Source organism: Euprymna scolopes, chromosome 34, assembly GCF_053919585.1.
Source record: "Euprymna scolopes isolate OS-2025 chromosome 34, ASM5391958v1, whole genome shotgun sequence".
NCBI classification, from domain to species: Eukaryota; Metazoa; Mollusca; class Cephalopoda; order Sepiida; family Sepiolidae; genus Euprymna; species Euprymna scolopes.
In genome coordinates, this window is record NC_136515.1 from 30,834,378 (window position 1) to 30,848,148 (window position 13,771).

A 13,771-nucleotide genomic window follows, 5' to 3' on the forward strand; every position below is an offset into this window, starting at 1 on the left:
GGAAATAATGTATATCAAAGACAACTTCAGACAGATAAAAGAACATCCATGAAATTCAAGGGAACATGTGTAATGAGGAGATCCCTGTGAAGAAAAAATCATGCAAATGCATAGAAGAGTCTAAGCGTACAAGAGGTAAATAACGATGCACATGTAGTTTCTTTCTATCAATAGAAGCATCCAGATTAGTCTCACAAAAAGTAAGGATGTGAGGAAACTTGTCCAAGACAAAGAACTAAACATTTAGAAAGTTTAACCTAAGAACTCTAATAGTACAATAGGAAATCATAGGGTGTTTGTTGTGTAGATTTGTAGAAGGCATAATAATAAAAAGAGAGAGAAAGGTAGAATCACCTCAAGATAAACGTTCAATCTCCTAAACTCCAAACAGACTAGTCAAAAAGTAAGCAGTTTAAGAACCCAATAGAGAGGAAGAGATTATAAGGCTGACAGACAAAAAAGTTAACCGTTAAACTGATCAAGTCATTGACTAGAAACTGGTGTTTTTTATTGTCTCTATTATCAGAAGACTTTCCAAAGGCTAAAGAGAGCCTTCTTCCCAAGAGGTAAGATCGAAACCAACATGGCATTTTTAAATGTCTCAAAATCAAGAGCAACCAGGTACTAGGCTATATGCCAGACTGTCCTGGGCATTTCATTATAAACAATAAGCTTTGCATGTCTCTGATTTGAACTTGTTCAAGTCCAGAAATTCTTTTGAATCTAAACAGTTTGGAACTATCTGGCAAAATATTCTAGCTAGCAAGGTGTTACTCTGGGCACCTGCATCAACCTTTATTTTTAGGTTGCATTTTGCCCTTTGGTTTATTTGGATACCCACAACCATGTATGCATAGTTCCTCTAAAGACGAAACTATAATTGATTTGAATGATATGGTATGGAATTCTGTGCTAGGCTTTCCTTCGAAACACTATCCTGAGCTTTGTTCTGTTGTCTTGGGAATCAGGCTGGTCTATAAGTTGTTTTTTCTTTGAATACCTTGAAGTGATACACATATTCTTCCAATGTTCCTGTTTTTCACATGTGTAACATTTAGAGCCACTCGCTGGACACTTGCCTTTTGATTTTCAAGGGTGGTTACTTCCACAGGTCAGACACATTGTTTTGGTGTCGGTGTTGGCTGTTGTGCTTTCAGTATAAATGAATTTAAGTTCCTGTATGCCTTTTTCTGTTGCTTCATAACTGCAACTTAACTTCAATGAGTCCACAACTGTGTATCCTTTAGCTTTGTTCAAAAGTTCTTTCTGGAAGTCTTGGATGGATGTACATGCAATAATTTGTTTCCAAATTCATTTTGTTGGCACTGAAACCATATTTCTTAGCTTGCTGTCAGCATCTAGTTACAAATTCATCAGGGTTTCACTGGTTTGTTTCTGGTAGAAGAAATGCATCTTTAGTTTTGCAACCCTGAAATTCTAGGTTTGGATTCATCTGTTCTTGAAATCTTGATCAAATATACTCATAATTTACCTTTTCCTTCGCAGTTACTGTTCACTAGTTGTATCTCTGAAGGTTCTTACCATTCATACTACTGAAGATGTAGGGTACTTCTATTCATTCTTTACATGTCTAATAATAAATAATTTCCATTTTTTTTTTCCAAAAGGTGAAATAGCCCAAGTAAATTATTGCTGTCCCGTTTCATTATGGCCATAATATGATGAGCGTCTTTGGACATGTTTGTTGATTATCGTATAATAATTAAGCAATTGTACATTTGCTGATTTTTATTTTAAGAAGGGGTGTGTTAGATACCAGAAATGCATTAGAGCAAGAAAATGTGCTATCTATATATATCATAGATTGTTTACCACACAATTATATGAAGTATCTCATAGAATCTTTGTTTTTCTGTAGAAAAAGAAAATAAGAAAGAATTTGTCTTATCACCATTGATTAAAAATCTATTAATATGTTTTTTGCTGTTTATTGCATTATTACAAAAGTTTTTTTTTTTTTTTTCACTGCAGCCACCATCAATAAAATTCAAAGATACTGGCATAGTTTATATTACTTCTATTATATAAAAGCAAAAATGTCTGTGTGTGCATTTTTTGTGTATGTCCACCAAAGGCTTTTTTCAGGGATGGGAGGGGGGAGCTCGGTCAGTTTATTCCTTCTTAAAACTTTTATATACTGTCTAAATTATAATATCTATGAGTTAAGAATGGGGGTCGCATCTATCTTTGATTTGCCCAAATTTACATGCTATTTTTGAGATTTTTTTCGATCGCCACGTCTTCGTTTTCTTTTTAGTATAAAAAAAGTGAAACTTTGAAAACAAATTTGCATTCTCGGCCCAACCCTTAGGGACGTCCAGAAAGCAAATCAGCTTTTGATCAATGCAGTTGAACACCCCCATTTTTTACCCCAAACCTACATCTTGGGGAAATCAAAACCAATACAACTGCCTCGCAGCCATACTTAACTGCGAAATTGTATGTTTGGGATTCGAGCTTGCCTTCCTCCCCCAAACTTTTTTTTTCAAACACACGGGCACTGCCGGACCGTTCGTATTGCATCACGTTCATTTTTTTTATTGTTTTTCCCCCGATTCTTTTTTAGAAGTTTTAACATTTGTTTTAATTTAAACAGGGTTAATTACTTTGATTTGTTTTAATTTTACCCCCTCACACCTCTAAACCCCCCCTACACACTAGTTTATTAATAGAGTACAGTGTTATAATACATGCTGTTATCTACATTCAAAACAGCTTCACTGTCCTGCCTCATAAGTAAGTGTTGGGATCAGACAAATTCATAATGTAAAGGGGAGTAACTCTTTGTTTCTTTGGGCAAAGTCGCCTCCCTTTGACTGTAGTCCTAAAACTTTAATTTCTTGCGAGAAATCGTGAGATCAACAACCGAAAGTGAAGAGTGGAGGGAAAAAGACAATGACTTTAAAAATGGCCAGATGAACATCATTTCCCGTTCATCCATTTATCATATTTGGACTTCAAACTTTCATCTATTATGTTTGAATTGTAGTTACGTGTGTGTGTGCGTGTGTCTTAATAAACGTATATCGTCATGTATCAGTGAAATGTTTCCTTATTTGTTCGTAAGTGTCATGTTCTTTTTTTAGGAGCTGCTACAAACTCAATGTGAAGGCTGGACTCCCTGCGGTAAGATATTTTATATTATATTGATCTAACGCAACCCACGATATAACAAATTGGCGATGAGGATTTGGAAAACAAAAACACTTTTCAAAAAAAAAAAAAAAATGTTTATTTCCGCAGAAATGCTCAAACAAATTTTGGGGCACCAACAAGAACAGTTTGAAAGAGCCCAACTGAATCTAATAACGACATTTAACCCAAAAATATCAATTGCATGACACCGGGAATTTATCTAGTCTCGAGCTTTCCAACATTATGACAGAATTTTCCTATGCAGCTGTCAACAACTGCACATTCAGCTCATGGTTTGCACGATGGAAGGACACATTTTACCATGATTTTTCTAACAAGGACAATGACTGGAAAAAACGTTTGCTGATACGAAAGTTGGGTACAAAAGAAAATGAAAGGTTCGTAAATTTTATTTTACCCAAACAACCTTCTGATTTGACTTTTACTGAGACTGTCAGTATCTTGATGGATATTTTTGGGGAACAACAGTCCTTGTTCAATATTCGTTATAACTGTTTCAAACTTTCAAAAAACCAGTCTGACGATTTTGTCACTTATGCCAGATGTGTGAATCATGAGCGCAAGAGATTTCACCTCCAGACACTGACTGAGGACCAATTTAAATGTCTAATTTTTATAGCAGGTCTACAGTCATCAAACGATTCAGAATTACGTTCCCGACTGCTAGTAAAACTTGAAACGGATAAAAACATAACCGTTCAGGATATGACAACTGAGTGTAACAGGTTGTTAAACTTAAAAAAGGACACAATGTTAGTCCAGCAGCAACACACACTACCTTCACTAATGTCACACATCAACTCAAATAATAGACCCAAAGTTTTGAATAAAAAACCACTGTCTGCATGCTGGTCTTGCGGTGAATGGCACTATGCTCGGTTTTGTCCCTTCAGAAAACACAAGTGGCAAGTGTGTCATAAACGTGGCCACAAAGAAAATTTTTGTCATCCCCCAAAGGCCAAATCCCCTACTCAGCAAAATTACAAAAAGAAAAACCAGCAGAGGAAATCAAATGCAGTGTCTACCTCATTTAAGATAGATTACAAATCTCGCAGAAAATACATAAGTGTCGGATTAAATAAGTATCCAGTTCATTTCCAATTCGACACAGCATCAGACATTACTCTAATCTCGCGCAAAACATGGACAAAAATCGGAAAACCGGACCTATTACAAACCAATCATGTTGCCAAGAGTGCATCTGGGAATGATATCCAACTTACTGGGGAACTGAATTGCTCTGTTTCCTTCCAAGACAGAGTATTCGCCGGGACCTGTTATGTAACAGACACTGATCTAAACCTGATCGGTTTGGATTGGATCGAAGAACTCAATCTCTTCACGGTTCTATTGGAATCTGCCTTCAACACATTTTCCCTTAAGTCAGTTCAGGACACTGAAAAGATTTTACTCAGACACTTAAGTCTAAGTTCAGTGATGTTTTTTGAGAGGATTTGGGATGTTGCACAAAAATGAAAGCCACTCTCAAGTTGAAAGCCGAAAAACAGTTGAAAAGGAACTGGATCGACTTAGAGAAGCTGGAGTAATAGAACCAACAAACAACGCCAGATGGGCAGCCCCTATTGTTGTGGTCCGAAAAGCAAATGGCAAAGTTCGCATCTGTGCTGACTATTCAACGGGACTAAATAATGCATTAGATACACACCAATATCCCCTGCCAATACCTGAAGACCTTTTTGCCAAGTTAAACGGCGGAACCTGCTTTGCAAAAATTGATCTTTCTGATGCATTCCTGCAAATCGAAGTTGATGAGGACTTCAAGGAGCTCCTTACAATCAACACTCACAAGGGATTATTCCAATACAACCGTCTTCCTTTCGGGGTTAAAACTGACCCATCTATATTCCAGCAGACCATGGATGCGATGCTGACAGGCATAACAGGAGCTACAGCATTTATCGATGACATTATCATCTCTGGCATATCCCAGGATGAACTTCTACGTCTGATTGCTGTACTTCATAGGATCCAACAGTATGGTTTCCATGTACAAGCTGAAAAATGTCAATTCTACTGAATGTCAATAAAATATCTGGGTTTCATCTTTGACAAAACAGGTTGATGACCAGACCCAGAGAACATTTCAGCCATCAAAAACATGCTAGCTCCAACAGACGTTAAAACTCTACATTCTTTCCTTGGGTTGGTAAGCCATTACAGCTCATTTTTACCAGACTTACACCACATCCAAACTCCTCTTGATAACCTCCTGAAAAAAGGGATTGCATGGAACTTGTCACTAAAATGCAAAGCTGCTTTTGCTAAAATCAAAGTTTTACTCTCTTCAGATCTTCTCTTGACCCATTTTAATCCATCTTTGGACATTATTGTGGTTTCCGATGCTTTTGACTGGTGTTGGAGCCGTGATCTCTCACATTCTTTGTGATGGCAGTCAAAAAGCTATCGTTCATGCATCTAGGTCATTGACACCTGCAGAAAGGAACTCCAGTCAAATCGAGAAAGAAGCCTTGGCGATAATATATGCTGTAAAGAAGTTCCATAAAATGATCTATGGACATCAGTTTACTTTGGTTACAGACCATAAACCTTTGATGAGCATTTTTGGATCAAAGAAATGTATCCCAGTGTATACTGCCAATCGACTACAATGATGGGCTACCACATTATTGGGCTACAATTTCACAATAAAGTACCTTCAACCATGAAAGCATTAGCACGTGGATACGTTTATTGGCCAAAAATGGATAAGTAGCTGGAAGATCTTGCATGCACTTGCTCTAAATGTCAGCTAGCAGCTAAATCCCCTCGAAAATCTATACTTTCTTCATGGCCTATTCCAGATTGCCCCTGGTCACACCTCCACATAGATTTTGCAGGGCCCACAAATGGACAATCTTTTCTCGTTGTTGTAGATGCCTGGTCCGAGATATTCCAAATGAACCACATTACTTCTGAGGAAACAATTTCCAAACTTCAGAAGATTTTAAGCAGATTTGGCATTCCTGAGACCTTGGTCTCTGACAACAGCACCGCTTTTAGCTCAGTCAAGTTTTCGAACTTTAGCCAACAAAACGGTGTCAACCACATTCGCACACCACCATTTCACCCACAGTCGAACGGTCAAGTTGAACATCTTGTAGGCACCTTTAAAAGAGTCCTTTTAAAACTCAGGGGAGAAGGGACAACATCAGAGATACTTGAAATCTTCTTGACAAGCTATAGGGCAACACCAAACCCTAATACACCAAACGGTAGCTCACCAGCCGAATGCTTGATGAATCAGAAAATCTGATTACATATCGATGTCCTATGTCCAAAACCACATTATTCCATCAAGAGGAACACAAAAATGGAACGGCAGTACAACTGCCACCATGGTTCACTCCAAAGAACATTCTTACCAGGTCAACAAGTTCTAACAAAAGACTACCGGAACAACAAAGAGTCATGGACCCAAGGTTACATCGTATGACGAACCGGAAATGTAACGTACAAGGTAAATGTCCAAAATTCAATTTGGGTTAGACACTCCAACCAACTGCGGCCATCACATCTCCCAGACAGAATACCAGATCACTCTATTCAACTAAACATCTTGTTGGACACCTTCAACTTGCCCAACAAACGCCAGAAGCTTCTCAGAACACTGAAGCTGGAGTGCAAGAATCTAACACCTGGAAGTCAGCTCACACCCGTCGTCCAACACAACATTTGCAGGTGGATCTCCAACTGAAGTTGTACCAGCGACAAAATTTAAAGGAGAGATGTTGGGATCAGGCAAATTCATAATGTAAAGGGGAGTAACTCTTTGTTTCTTTGGGCAAAGTCGCCTCCTTTTGACTGTAGTCCTAAAACTTTAATTTCTTGCGAGAAATCGTGAGATCAACAACCGAAAGTGAAGAGTGGAGGGAAAAAGACAATGACTTTAAAAATGGCCAGATGAACATCATTTCTCGTTCATCCATTTATCATATTTGGACTTCAAACTTTCATCTATTATGTTTGAATTGTAGTTACGTGTGTGTGTGTGTGCATGTCTCTTAATAAACGTATATCGTCATGTATCAGTGAAATGTTTCCTTATTTGTTCGTAAGTGTCATGTTCTTTTTTTAGGAGCTGCTACAAACCCAATGTGAAGGCTGGACTCCCTGCGGTAAGATATTTTATATTATATTGATCTAACGCAACCCACGATATAACAGTAAGCTAAAAGGAAGTCTTCGGTATTATTTATAAAAGACAACGGTAATGGAAGACACTCCTTCTACAAGGAAGATTTTGCAGATATGGAACTGGAAGAGAATACTGTATCTCAAGAGAACAACCAGTTTCCGAATATCCTGAGAACAAACACTAAGTCTGATCAAAACTTTTAGCTTACCTTCATTTGACCTAAGAGGAAAATGGATAGAGGTCCTAAATTTAAAAACAATCATGTACAACTTATGAAGGGTATCTTCAAAAATGGAGATAAAGAAAAGAGATGACAATCTGGAGGGAGGAATTAAAAAGAAGAAAGAAAAATAAAAAAGCTCTCTTGAACCCCCCCCCCCATAAAATGGTATCTTCTGATATAATACATTTTCTTGTGGAAAGAAAACCTCATACGAGGATGATGATAGTTTTGTACGAATAGCCAAAAAACAGATAAGAGAACATTTTAACAAGCCATCTATAATTAAAGAAAAACATGTTTTTTTATAGACGTTACTTGACAGATGAACTTTCTGTACTGGTCTGACTCTCTTTGGGACCACACCAACACACCTTGAATTCAAGTGAAAACATCACACATGTATGAACTTTACCGTCATCTGTTCTCGACCACAGGCCTTACAGGCTAATCCCCTATACTAGACTAAACATTCATAATGTTATATAATTATAGAGAAAGTTTAAAGTTTTTATAGAATATTTAAAAGTCGAGCACGCATCATCCGTTTTTGTTATTTTATGCTTGTTTTGTTTTTGTAACTTGTCAGAGAGGAAGTTTGAAAGTGAGGGAATAACAAGATATACAGAGAGAGTAGGGAAATACAGAGAGAAAGAGGGTGGAAAAGTACAAAGAGAGAGAGAAGGAGTAGGCATGAACAGAAAGGGTCGCCTCAACTATAAATAACTATGACGAAAATTTACCGTTGCTGACATCGCAGTAAACACACCCGGGATAAGGCCCCTTCCCTCTGCTCTGCTATGCGCAGCGGAGGAACAGAAAACGGATCTTTTGGAGGCCTCTTCCTTTTTCGGGGTCCGACCAGCGACGGAGCTAGACGCATGCTGCATGGCTCTCACCAAACGAAAGAAATTGCGAGTATTTTCTGTGGATGATGCTTGCTTATGCGATAGCAACACGAAAGAGGAATTGCGGCCGAAGTGAGAAACAAACAAAACAGGACAATATACCAAACGCGTGTATCGGCGAACAGTAAGCTACCTTTTTTGCTATTTTTTCTCTCTCTCCTTTGCTCTCATCCGTCCATGCTGAACACTGAACATTGAACTTGATGTAATGAACATTTTCTTTGCTTTATAAAATACGGACGATGCGTTCTACTCGACTCCATTAATTGCATAAGAGAACAAAATTCCCTTCCCAAAAGGTTCTTCATTTTTTTGCTGTTATTCTATATGTTTTTATTTTATTTTATTTTCTCAACCCCTATTCTTTAGCTAATGTTAATCCTTAAATAAAATTCATAAAATTCCATTTTGCATTTATCTTGTTATTTCATGTGTCCTGCTGTCCTGTATATATTTTACCGGTGTCCTGAGACAAGATATTCCATCCCCTCCCATTCACCTCTTTTCGTCATTTTTTTTGTCTTATTTTTTTTCTATTGTTGCACCCATTGGTCTCTCGCCGTTCCCAGCGTATTCCGATGCGTAACAATAATCTTGATCTGTAACTGCCTTGAAATTATCTTTAATTATCAATTGATTACCTAAGATAATTTGAAGGAAAGTGTAATAGTTTTTAATATACCTTTTTGTAAGTTATATATTGTTATTATATATATATATATATATAGATAAAATTTTATACATTGTTTATTCATATAATCATGAAATACTGTATTCCAACACTGAGCACTCTGCTTTAGACCATACAAGGACTTGTTAAGTCGTAACACGCTATTTTTATTTTTCATTATAAATCCCTCTGCAGGGGTAATATAAATTTCACAGTCTATTGGGGCATTCAAATAAGCATTTTTTACATCCATTTGATGGATGTTTAGGTCATATTGTGATGCGATTTGCAATAAAATTCTGATTGTTGTTAGGTTTGTGGTCGGTGAAAACGTAGAAAAATATTCTATACCGTAAATCTGAGAGTATCCTATAACAACAAATCTAGCTGATCCACCTGATGCTGTAGTCTTTTTTGTAAAGACCCATCTTGTAGAAATAATATGTTTATCTTTTGGGAGAGGTACTGCCATATAAGTATTATTTTCAGTCAAAGCATCTCTTTCTTTTTTCATAGCCATTTTCCATTCATCACAATGTTCTGAATTAATTGCTTCGTTAAAGCTTTTTGGCATATTTTCCATGGAATAGCAATAGTCGATTTGATAAGCTTTTATATTGTCGACCACAAAAAAATCGGGTCGCCTTCTATTTCTTTTGGGATGTCTTCCGACTTTAACATCATCATCATCATCATGGATACTCTTGTCTCTGTCATCTTCATTGTCTTCATTTGTTTTAATAATTTGAGGAAATATAATTTCATCCTCTCCATATAACGGGGTTTCGTCTTTAAAATTAAACGTGTTTGTGAATTTTACATATCGGATTCTTTTTATTTTATTTTTCTCTGGAAAAAATACTAAATTGGCTGGACTGTTTTTATCGTATCCAAGAAATATACCTCTATCGGTTTTAATATTTAATTTACTCTTTTTATCTATACATGCGAAGCAAGTTGAACCAAATATATGCATACGGCTTAAATTTTTTTTTTTTTAATCACAGAAAGCTTCATATGTGGGATTTTAGATAGTGTTTTGTTAAAGCACCTGTTGCGTTAAAGTTGGCGTTGATTTTTCATGCTTGACACGATGGTTAATTAGTAAAAGTTCAAAGTCTTTATTAGTGAATTCTATACCATTGTCAGAGCGAATAGACTTTACTTCACCGTAGGGAGCCATGTCAGCTAAATATTTTTTAGTTACTAGCAGGGTATCAGATTTGTTCTTTAAAAAGTAAACCATTATTAAACCTACGAAATTCAACACATATCTATAATATTCTCTGGCCATCGGTTCCACGGGATCGTTCAAGTCACAATGCACCATTGATAGGATTTTCTTGGCCTTCTTGTCTGGTATCTTGTTTTGATAGTTTGTAATTTTCTCCTGCATACAGACATCGCAGTTGAAATTTTTTGATGTTTGTATTTTCATTCCATCACCTACAGTCGGCAACTTTTTGATATCAGGAATATTGCAGTGTCCAAGAATTTTATGCCATGACTGTAGATCATGGTAGGCAGTTTTCGATGGAACTATGCTATTTAAATAATATAGTCTTCCATTTTCTTTAATGTCGAATACAGTTCCATTCGGGTACACAAGTTTTGATTTATTGGGGCTAAAGTTTATATTTGTATCTTGTTTAGTGGCAGCTTGAACAGAAAATATATTTATTTATTAAATTTTGGGATTAGAAGAGTGTTTTCTAAAATACAGAAACATAGTTCACCTTTATTGTTCCTTAGCAAGATTTTAGCATCGCCTCTTTTCAAAACGATATCATTTACTCGACTCTCATCAGCTAGTTCTACAAAATGATTTTGTGGCTTAAAGTTGGGATCAAAATTGATAAAATCAGATTCCTTTGTAATCACATGTGCCGTGGCACCACAATTGACAAGAAAATTATTATTGTTTGTTGAAGCATTAAACGTACACGAAAATAAAAATGTATGTTTGCTAACAGAGCTCTCCACATTTTTAATGGAGTCGCCATTTTGAGTCCTATATCTACATTGGAAACTCTTGTGATTAGGTCGTCCACAATTATAGCAAATAATTTTTGTACTTTTCTTAGGGGAAAAATTGTTTTTGGTAAAGTTGCGGTTTTTATTCCCGGCATGAGTATATTTTAATTTTGGTGTTTTTATGTGTGCATTGTTAAATTTCATGATATTTGTGGATTCGTTTTCTTTCTGTGATCATTTTTTCTGTGATTTTCTTTCTGTGATTCATTTTTTCAGTTTCCTCGTAACTTCTGAGTGCTACTTTGAATTGGCTAAAAGTTATGGGTTTTTCTTTCTGGGTTATCACGGTGATAAATGGTTTGAAATCACTCGGTAATCCCTTAAGGACTATGGAAATTAACAGACTGTTGCTTATAACTTCACCAGACATTTTTAAAGAATTTGCAGTTGTTTCAGCTCTTATAATATAATCAGTAATGGTTTCGGCTTCCATTCGTTTTTAGAGAGGTCAGTTCATTATATAAAGATATAATTTTGGGTTTTCCTTGCGATAAATAATGCTCTCTCAATATATTCAATGCTTTGCAGCCATCGTCCAGGGCTTCTCTCATTACCAGTGATAAACTTCAGTCATCTAAGCACTGTATTAATTCCGCAAAGACAGTTGCATTTTTCAATGGAGTCAGGGTTGTTTCTGTTTTCAGGTTGTGTTTGAAGTACTTTGTGTAGCTTTTGAATTCATAGATATCCTAGAAATTTCACTTGCCACAATTTGAATTTGGATTTGGATTCATCAAAATAAAGACGCACGTTGGGTCTATAACTTCTAGAAGTGTAAGCCACGTTTAATTTCAGAACAGTTTCCGACGGTTCGTTGTTCTACACAAGTCCTGAGAGGTGACTAGTTTGCAATAGACAATTCTCGAGTTGGAATCCACAGAGCAAAAGATTCTTCCTGTGTTGAGACGGAGAAAACATATGCGAAATTGCTACAGAAAGGTTTAATATTTATGGAGCAATTCTGGTTTCTGATTGGTTGGTAGCAGAACGTGAATTAATTCGATTCGTCAGTTCCTAGCAGCATCGTTTATAAATAGAATCTCCTGATTATGTGGGATCATACCCCCATTATATTCCAAAAATATTGTAACAGCTGTGAGGAACAGTCTCATTCTGAGCATTCAGAACCAATCAGCAACATCTGACAGGTTCCCCATCTGAGGCTCAACAAGGGGCAGAGTACTGTTCTCGTCCTATCTGCCTACGAGCAAACTCTTGATGCCGAAGCATCAGTGAAAGATGTCTTCTATGAACAATTAGAGGGAAAGCTATAAACATGCTCCGAGAAAGAATGCACAATGTTGCTTGGGGATATGAATGCTCAGGTTAGGGCTGATTACGCAAGCTGGCCACAATGCCTCGTAAGTTTGGAGTTGGAAGGATAAATGAAAATGGGCAACTCCTTCCTTGAGCTCTGCTACAGAAACAACCTAATCATCATAAACACGCTAGTCCTAGGTAACCCTTTTCATAAGGTGTCTTGGTGTCATCCAAGATCATCCCGCTGGCATAAACTTGACTTCATCATAATCAAAATAAATAACAAGAGCGAAGTACACAACACACGAACATACCACAGTGCAGACTGTGATACAAATCACAGCATTGTGGTGTCTCGAATGGTGCTTCAACCAAAGCCCTACAATAAGAGAGTTGTTAAATAGCTTAAGATTAACCTCTCCATAACTAACATTCCCTCCAAATGTGATGAGTTCTGCAAGACCTTGTCTGAAAAGTTGAAAACAGTCACAAACGGGGTGACTTATCCAGAACAGTACTGGACTACAATGAAGAAATCAATCCAAGATTGTGCTGTTGATGTTTTTGTGAGACAGGCGAGGAGAAACCCAGATTGGTTTTCTGCCTCACTTTTGATCACCCAGCCAGTTCTCAAAGAAAAATGATAGCCCTTCTCTCCCATAAAATCAGACCAATTAGGAAAAGTAAAGAATACGAAAGGAAAGTAAGGAAATTCCATGCTGAAGTTCACTAGAAAATGTGTGAAGGAGTATTGGGATTCTCTTTGCTCTGCAATTTAAACAGCCTGTGATGCAGGAGACATTCAGGGAATGTACTCTGGAATAAAATCTGCATTATGGCCATCCAAGCAATCACTCAGTATCCTTCAGCATAAAGATAGTACGACAATCATGGATAATTCTGAGAAATTTGATCGATGGATTGAGCATTACACTGACTTGTATAATGGTGACAGCAACATGTCTCACCAGGTCATTCAGTCAATTAATCCTTTCCCAACCCTAAATGAACAAAGAACCAACCATCCAAGAGGTAGCCAAAATAATATTTGCTCTCCACAACAATAAAGCTGCAGGTGAGGACGGAATATTCGCTAAGCTCCTCAAAGCAGACTCAGAGGTTCTTACTAAACACATGCATCGGCTTATCCTCAACTGCTGGCCCCAACAAACTGTTACATACGATTTCAAAGATGCAAAAATTAAAACACTTTTCAAAAACAAAGGTTCAGAGGGATTGCAACAATTACCGTGACATCTCACTTCTCAGCATAACTGGGAAAGTGATGGTCCATCTGCTCCTCTCATGTCTACAGAAAATTGCAGAAACTGTGTATCCTGAATCGC

At 37.0% G+C, this 13,771-nt stretch overlaps 1 protein-coding gene and 1 long non-coding RNA gene across 6 annotated transcripts in view; one reads left to right on the top strand and one right to left on the bottom strand.

Moving 5' to 3' along the window:
- LOC145259155 (uncharacterized) overlaps positions 1-8,550 on the top strand; it is a 45,687-nt gene extending 37,137 nt beyond the window's left edge. Inside the window, exons 2-3 of the long non-coding RNA XR_013864132.1 lie at positions 3,108-3,147; positions 7,274-8,550. This is a non-coding gene — a long non-coding RNA (uncharacterized LOC145259155). The remainder of the gene's footprint in view (positions 1-3,107; positions 3,148-7,273) is intronic.
- Positions 1-13,771, bottom strand: part of LOC145259152 (centrosomal protein of 135 kDa-like) — a 493,729-nt gene that overhangs the window by 292,487 nt on the left and 187,471 nt on the right. The gene's annotated exons all lie outside the window — the stretch shown is intronic.